The sequence below is a fragment of the Lycium barbarum genome, chromosome 4, assembly GCF_019175385.1.
Source record: "Lycium barbarum isolate Lr01 chromosome 4, ASM1917538v2, whole genome shotgun sequence".
Classification (NCBI taxonomy): domain Eukaryota; kingdom Viridiplantae; phylum Streptophyta; class Magnoliopsida; order Solanales; family Solanaceae; genus Lycium; species Lycium barbarum.
Window position 1 is genome coordinate 47,204,748 of NC_083340.1, and position 8,665 is coordinate 47,213,412.

Consider the following 8,665-nt stretch of genomic DNA (forward strand, 5'->3'; position numbering starts at 1 on the left):
CAGCATGAGTGCAACTTCACCTTATGTCAACCTTGTCAGTGATGACGAGGACACGAAAGCAACAAGTGAGAATAACCGACAATGGGACGATAAAATGGCCCTAGCTACTGCTAGAATGAAAGGCTGTACAAACCACTAAGGTGGGCAATGAAAAAATGAAAGAAGCAGAAACTCTCCTAGCTTATGTTGAGGAACTAACAAAGCAACACCCTTGCAAATGGGTAAAACAGGGAAAGACACTTGAAGCTCCATTTGGGAGTTATGTCCCGCTCGGTCAACAAGAAAGGCTTGACCCCATACCATATCGAGACGACGAACTACTTGTCCCTAATTTGAAAGTCTATGGAGACCCGCATGAATCTCAACTCGAGGAGCCTCCTGTTTTGTGCGCAATTGTTCTTAAGTGCACAAGATCGCACAATTGGGGTACACCAGTAGAGTTGTCCAAACAAGAGCTCTGGGAGACTTTGGAAAGTTTTGGAGTGTATGCGCAAAGCCCAAATCTGTTGCCGCAATGTGCTCCCTCCATGATTTACAGAAAATGCCTCTATGTCACGACCCAAACCGATGGGCCATGACTAGTGCCCGAGCTGGGCACCCGTATACGACCTGCTAGATATAATCAGACTGAAACTGAAAATAATATGGCACTCTGTAAAAGCATGCTATGAACTCATCATATCATACATCAGAAAGAACCTGTCTGCTGAGAAGTCACGGTTAACCCAAAACATAACAAATATGCAAACCGACAAGGCTGCCGCTATACACGGGGATGTCCAAGACGAACTACATCGATATGGCTGACCAAACCGTATATACACAACCCACATATGTCTACAGACCTCTAAGAGTGTAACAAAGTCTATGTCAAAAGGGTCTGTACCAAAATAACTCAAGCTCCGGAACAATGGAGCTCTCCAAGCAGTTGGGCAGAAGTCCTAAGCCGGAGCATCACCAAACTGAGTGTCTGTACCTGCGGGCATGAAACGCAGCCCCCGAAGAAAGGGGGTCAGCACGGAAAATGTACTGAGTATGTAAAGCATGAAGTACAATAATGATGATCATGTCTGAGTAGAAGATGACAGGAGACAAGTATGATAATCAACGATACCAATCCATCTGTGCCTTATGAGATGAGAGTCATGCATATATATAATATACCGTACCTGGCCCTCTAGTGAGGGACTCGGTGAAATCATCATATATATACTGTACCCGGCCCTCTAGTGAGGGACTCGGTGAAATAATCATATATATACCGTACCCGGCCCTCTAGTGAGGGACTCGGTGAAATAATCATATATATACCGTACCCGGCCCTCTAGTGAGGGACTCGGTGAACAATGCAATGAAACTGTGCACCAATACGTACCCGGCCCGAGACCCGGTGAATGATATATTAATGGTATGCACGAGTAGAATATCATGAGCAACCATATGCAAACTAAATCATCATCTGAGACTCAATAGAATAATTAGAATAAACCAACACTTGAGAATCAAAGACAATTATCATGTCAACTACCACTGAGAATTAGAGTTCATCGGAGTCATGTATGTTCGTCGTTCGCTCACTTTATGTAATTCATGCCAAAAAAAAAAGGGTAACTTTACGTACACTTTGGAGCCTTTAGAAGTAGAGTCATCATCAATGAATAAAATTGAGAAAATCTAGATGTAGCTCCACATTCTAATACTCACTTGAAATCATACACTTGAGTTCTTAAAATACAAAATCATCATTATCGTCTTCACCATCATAAAATCATTTCTATCCTTGACATCATCAGAAATTTTAAGAACCATGGACTTTTAGCTTTTGAAGACAAGAAGGTTACAGAAACATTTATGAAGTCATACCATAGGAATCATGCCTTTGAAAGAAAGGGACGAGCCTTAACATACCTGTTTAGCGTCCAATTATCTACACTTATTCGTCCAAGCTCGCAAGTCTACATTTAAGAGGATTCACACAATCGTTAGACTCGTCGTTATACGCTTGTCTTAGTCCTTCAAATAAATCCACTTATAATCTGCCGAAATTCGGGCAGCACCTCCCCTGTTTATATGCCTAGCCCGAAATCACAATACCAACAAAACAACAACTATAACAGCACCAACATCAACAACATCATCATCAATACCAAAATATTCCATAACACATCCCACGCGATGTTTGTCCAATTTCTCAACCAACAACTTTATTATACAACCATTTCATCACTCTATCTTCGTAAATAAACCAAAAGTAATATTAATAAGGAGAGATTCATACCTTATTTTTGTTAAAACAGCGATATCTTCAATATCCACCTTGAATCCACCGCAAAACCATATTAGAATCACATCTATGCGTTTATCCGAGCTTCGAGTAATACTCCGTCACTTGAAAATTGCTTACTTTTTGTTTCCCTCTCTCTCTCTCTTCAATTTCTAGAAATTTTTGGGCTAAATTCTGGTGAAAAAAAGAGGGTCTTACCCTTTTTATAAGGGTCAAATTCGGGTCAAATCCGGGGGTCACTGTAGCATTTTACTGTAGCCGACTGTAGCAGGTCGGTACTGTAGTAGTACTATAGCACGCGTTTCTGCTCTGTCAGCTGAACTTGTAACGTCCATAATTCTCTACTCCGAAGTCCCATAGACGAGCAGTTTGTTGCGTTGGAAACTAGACTCGACGAAATTCATTTTAGGCTTTTGTTTCACCTTAAAACACTTCATATGCTAAGAGATAATCGTCCACCAAGTTGGACCAAAATTTTCACACAAAACATTACCCATCCTTTTTCCAAAGTCGTACTACTCCATTTCTTCCACTCATTTCCTTATAAAACCTTCTGATATACCTTATATACATCCTTCCTCATTAAATATACTTAATAATGCTTGCTCCTTATATTCCAAAGTGGTTTTACTTAACCATAACTCAACGTGCTTATGTTTCAAATTTGATAAGTGTTTCTTCGAAGATACGGGGTGTAACACTCTACCACCGAAGTAAGTCAGGCCATACAACCAATGAGTGTGTAGCATTAGAAAGAAAGCTTATCCAATGGATTGATCAAATGAGAATTAGCTAACTATGGGGGCTCCACTCTTTCCTAACTCATGACCAAGGAAGAAATCACCCAGAAAAGATATCGAAGGTTAGGTTCTGAAGGTGAGTTCTCTAAGTTTGAGGAGCCATATGCTAGGATCCATTCCCTACTATGCAGCGTGAAGAAGGTAAAAGCAGTACCGCAAACCTATCAGGGTCGCCCAGGATCTCCAAGAGAAAGGGTTTGCGTGTATCCCCATGGCCGCCCTGGTCACGACATTGAAAAATGTGTGAATTTCAAGCTTGAACTGGAAAGCCTCGTGAATGAAGGCTATGTTTGGATTGTCGTGGGAGGACAAGGATAGAAGACGAAGATGAAGAAGACAATAAAAACCTGCTTAGTATGGTTGGGTAGAAAAACATAAGTATCCCTTACTGCTTCCAATAAGATAGAGTATCCCTTTCCCTTTTTATGTAAACGGAACCACGCCGACCTGATGTCCCGTTGGGGATATGTGGGAAGCCTACTTAAGGCCTGGTCAGGGTAGAAAAACTAAGTTTCGGGTAGCATAGGAAAAAACCTTTTTCTATGTACACCTGAACTACGGATGGACCTGATTTCCCTTTGGTGGGATACGTAGGCAGTCTATTTAAGACTCGGTCCTTTTATAATAAAAATCCAAATCCCCCTTAGTATAGGATGGGGTAGAAATCAACCAAACAAACCACTTATCGAAAAGTCAATATTCCCAAAAAAACAAAAGATCAAAATACCCTCAGAATGAGAATCAGTCAAGAGTTGAAATAAAATATATGAATCTATGTGCTATAAACTATAAACAACGTGATATCTTGCTTAAATCTAACGCTAACTTGGGAGCTTTTGAGTTGTTTTCGCTTATAGACAGGGTTGATTCGCTGGCACCGGTCACTCGATCAAAAGCTGCTGCAGCATCCTTAAACCCTCAAGAAGAAAACATGCCTGAAACTCCACCACCGAACAGAACTGCTTTAGTCGAAGGTACCCTAATAGCTGGCATAGCTGGAATGCCTTTGGAAGAGGCTATTAGCCTATTGATGAGGCAATTGGCTGAAGCTAGAGAGGAAGCGAACCGCCTGAAGGCCGAAAAAGAAAACGCTACTAATGCTGAGGCTAGGAGACCTCCACCCACTTTCCCAAATCTGGATTTACCAATTCCTGACCATTTCTCGCAAATCGATACTGGGGAAACTTTTCAAACTCCACTACGTCGTAATACCACCCATGTGGGGAATTCCTCCCACCAAACCCCATCTTTTAAAACACCTACTCACGTTACAAACGCAAATGCTCATCAAGCCCCTCGGGCAATAGGAGTTCCTGTGATTCACCCCGTGCGACCAAATGTCACTTTTCAAGACCATGTCAACCATATTGACTCTTCGCCAGAATTTCAGAACATGAAAATGTTCTTTGAAGCAAGAATAGACAAGATCGAGAAGGAGATGGAGAAGAAAATTGTTGAACTGGAACATGGCTCTAAAAAGAAAGAGGGGTTGAGATACTCTGATCTGTGCATACATCCAGACCTGGGCCTACCAGAAGGCTTCAAAATTCCCAAGTTTGATCACTTCAATGGGTTGGCCAATCCGAAAGCCCACTTGACGGCTTACTGCGACCAGTTGGTTGGAAATGGCGGAAATGAAGTTGTGCTCATGAGGTTGTTTAGTCGAAGTCTGTCAGGAACAACTATGGAATGGTTTATCTCTCAAGACATTAGCCGGTGGAAAACATGGGAAGAATTGGCAAGTTCGTTCGTGGAAATATTCCGCTTCAATGTGAAAAATATGCCTGATCGCTTCTCAATGGAGAAAATTCATCAGAAATCGACTGAAACCTACCGAGAATATGCTAGTCACTGGAGAGACGAAGCGGCGCGTCTGTAACCACCTATGATTGAAGCTGAACTGGTAACGACATTCATACGGTACCAAGAAGTTGATTTCTTTGACAAAATGATAACTATGAAAGGGAGTTCCTTTGCAGATTTAGTCGCCGATGGGGAAGATATCGAAGATGGCCTCAAGACCAGCAAGATTGTTAGTGTAATAAACTGAGCAAGTGCGTCTAGTGCCACAGGTGGCAAAAAGAAAAGAGAAGATATAGCCTATGTTTCTAGAACTACTAGCCCAAAAAGTAAAGGAAGAGAGATGACCCACAAAAATCCAGATAACTACCAATTACCTCCACCAACCAACTATATAACCACTTCACCCCAATATAGCCCAATGTCTGTGTGCTACGCACAACCTGGCTACCAAGATTGACCCAAACTATCATATACTAGCACCAAGCAACCGAGCTCCATGACCAAATTATCGAATGCCAGCACCCAATAACCAAGCTCCATAAAACTATACTTTCCAGAACCAGCCTCCACTAGCAAACTATGAGGCACCCCAAAAGGAACCTATGAGAGCATTCACTCCTTTTCTAGAATCAAGGACAAGCTTATTTGCCAAGCTAAGAGATGCTGGGCGAATGAGCATTGTTCCACTAAAACCTGCTAATCCTACAGATCGATGGTACAGGCCGGATTTCACTTGCGCGTACCATTCTAACCAAGTTAGCCATGCCACTGAATATTGCATAAACCTAAGGCACAAACTATAAGACATTATTGACAATCATGAGCTTATCCTAGAACCCACACCTCTGAATGTGGACACAAACCCGCTCCCAAAGCATGGAGGGAATCAAATTCACATGATAGAAATAGGTGATGAATAAGAAGAGAGCCGTACGATGATTCATCCAGATATTGAAGTGTTAGAAAGCACTGTCACCTCGTTGTCTTTACAAGAGCGAAAAGAAGTGTTAAGCCTTTTGACAAAGAAATCTGACACATCTGTTGTAGCCAAAAGGGAGACTTTCATGCTCAAATATCCCTCAACAGTCGCTCGAATTCCTAACAAGCCACTCATACTCAAAACATCAACACCAGTTGAGAATGCACCCTTTGTGATCAAAACGCCGCACCAGATGATTATCAATAAAGAAAAAGGAGATAGATGTTGTGGTTCAGGGTTTGACCAGGTCAGGAAGGTGTTATGTCCCAGAAGAACCTGTGCTTGAAGCGCCATGTCAGAAAAACCCTCAGAAAAGACCAATCACTGAAGGCGAAGCTGAAAACTTCTGGAGGCAAATGACAGTTGATGTGTCGCGGATTTGTGGCACATTCGACGCATTTTTACTATGAATTTTGGTTGTTTTCAAGTAAGTCTGGTTCTCGTTAATATGTTTTGTTGTGTTTTTAGGAAAACAATGGCCCAAAAGCAAAAAGCAAAGAACAAAAGAAAAATTAGCCAGAAATGAAGAATCGACGGTCCATCGATCAGTCGACAAACCGTCCTTTGAAGCGTCGATAAGCTCGATTTTTCCAGTGATGAAAACGTTGAAGATGACAAAGGACGGAGGCATCGACGAAGCGTCGAACTGATCGACGGTTCGTCGTTTGTGTCGTCAAACAGGATCTCTCAACAAAAGGAGAAAACGACAGAATACTCGACGGAGCGTCAAACTGGTCGACGGCACTATCCAATGGAACACAGTGCTGAAGGTACAAAGGACGGAATACTCGACGGATCGTCGAACGATCGACGGTCCGTCGATCTTGCTATCGGGGGCACTTTTGTCAGTTTTCTGCTGTGCGGTTTGGAGCCTATTTAAAGAACATTTTAGGTTTTTCTTTGCATCCAGATTTTATGGTACTCACTTAAAAAGTCCCATTGGTGGGTGAGCATTGAATACTCCCCTTTTGGAGCTTAGTGAAGACAACAAGATTCCATTTTCCATCATCTTTATTACATTTGTAAGCTTTATGTCTCACTTATTGCTTACTACTTTTGAGACCATAATGTGTGAGTAGTTTCTTTAATCAGAGTTGCGGACCCAAATGATGGGTACTATGTAATGGGCATCTAACATTGTATATATATATATTGGGTTGTGATGTGTTTTATTATTTCCTGTATTCATTGTTCTATAAGTGGTTGCAAACACTTGTTCATGCACAAACCCTAGTTTATTTGAAAAGATGAACTAGGGTGTGATTTGAAATAATATAACAAGGACTCGGGGCGCTAACCCTCGTTTAATGAACTCGCTTAGGAATAAGATGAGTTCTACTTGGCATATTTAATCAACGTTATTTATAACTTTTCTGCATTTAGGAAAATCATGAAAAGAAATACTTTCTAACTATTGAAAAATATTAGAAAGTGTATTAGAGATTAAGTGCATACATAACCGCGACCCATTAGAAATATATCATATTTACACCCATAGCATAAAGTCTAATCATTGCGGGGACACAACTTTGGTTCTCCAAATCCAAACAAATTCTAAACAGTTCAAAATAGCAAATACAAATCAAATCTCCTTTTTAAAATACTCGGAATAGGAATAAAGCCTTTAAAGACTAGTATCGCATACAATTAGTACCCTTTTCTCTCCATATTCCCTGTGGGATTCGACCCCAACCTTGTTTGGGTTACTATATTTGACAACTTCCGCTTTACGCCATTAATAGGTGTAATTTGAGCGTATCAAATTTTGGCGCTGTTGTCGGGGAATACGGTTTAGAAATCACTGATTGTTGTGTACTCTTCTTTAAAACTTTTTATATTTCATCATACCTCGTTTGTTGTTGTGGTGAACCAGGTGAACATGGCAGGAAGACTGAATCGGAATCAAGGAAACCAAGGTGGACTCCAAGTGAACCCACCTGCACCAGAAGAGGATGATGATGAAAATATCTTTGCGGAATTCATCAATGAAACTGATTATGCTTCTGCTGTAGTTCCTCCTAGAACTGGAAATGCTACTTTCAAAATTGATAGTTCTATCTATCAGCTGCTGAAACTTGAAGGTTATTTCTGAAATTCTTTGGAGGATTGTCCACTTCAACATTTGAAGAACTTCTTGCATGTGTGTTTTCAACAATCCCAAGGTGTTGTTTCTACTGATGCACTTCGATTACGGGTCTTTAAATATTCCTTGACTGGCCAAGCAAGGGAATGGTATGAAAAGCTCCCCAGCAATTCTATACATACCTGGAACGAGTTAGCCAATACATTTTTGAAGAAATGGTTCCCGCCAAGCAAAAAGGCTGAGCTTCGGGATAAGATATTTGAGTTCAAACAACTTCCGGGGGAACAATTATATTCAGCATGGGAGCGTTTCAAGTATTATCTAGCTCAATCTCCAACTCACGGATTTCCGGATGCTATTCTCACGGAGAAATTCTACAAGGGCTTAGATACAATGAATCAGATTGTTGTCAATACTGCCGCAGGAGGATGCTTCATGGACAAGTCATTTATCATTATCACCCGTTTGCTTGATAAGCTCACCACCCACAATCAATCTTGGAACTCGAGTGATAGTGAAGTCCTGTCAAATGGTAGTCCCTCTGCTGCCGCGGTGGCCAAAGAAAATCATGAGCGAGATCATGCCTTTTCTCATTGCAAACCACCGTGGATTTGTTGTCAAAAAGGCTTACGGAGAAAGAAGCTAAATGTGTGAATGTTCTCGAAGAGATGCCATCTCATGCTCCCGGAATGTACCAAGTCTCGGAGGAAGCTTAT

General features: G+C 41.3%; 1 non-coding gene across 1 annotated transcript; it reads right to left on the bottom strand.

Annotated features, from left to right (window-relative positions):
* Positions 1–8,190: 8,190 nt before the first annotated feature.
* LOC132638914 (small nucleolar RNA R71) lies at positions 8,191–8,296 on the bottom strand. The gene has a single exon (XR_009581972.1). It is a non-coding gene; the product is annotated as a small nucleolar RNA R71 (small nucleolar RNA).
* Positions 8,297–8,665: the final 369 nt, after the last annotated feature.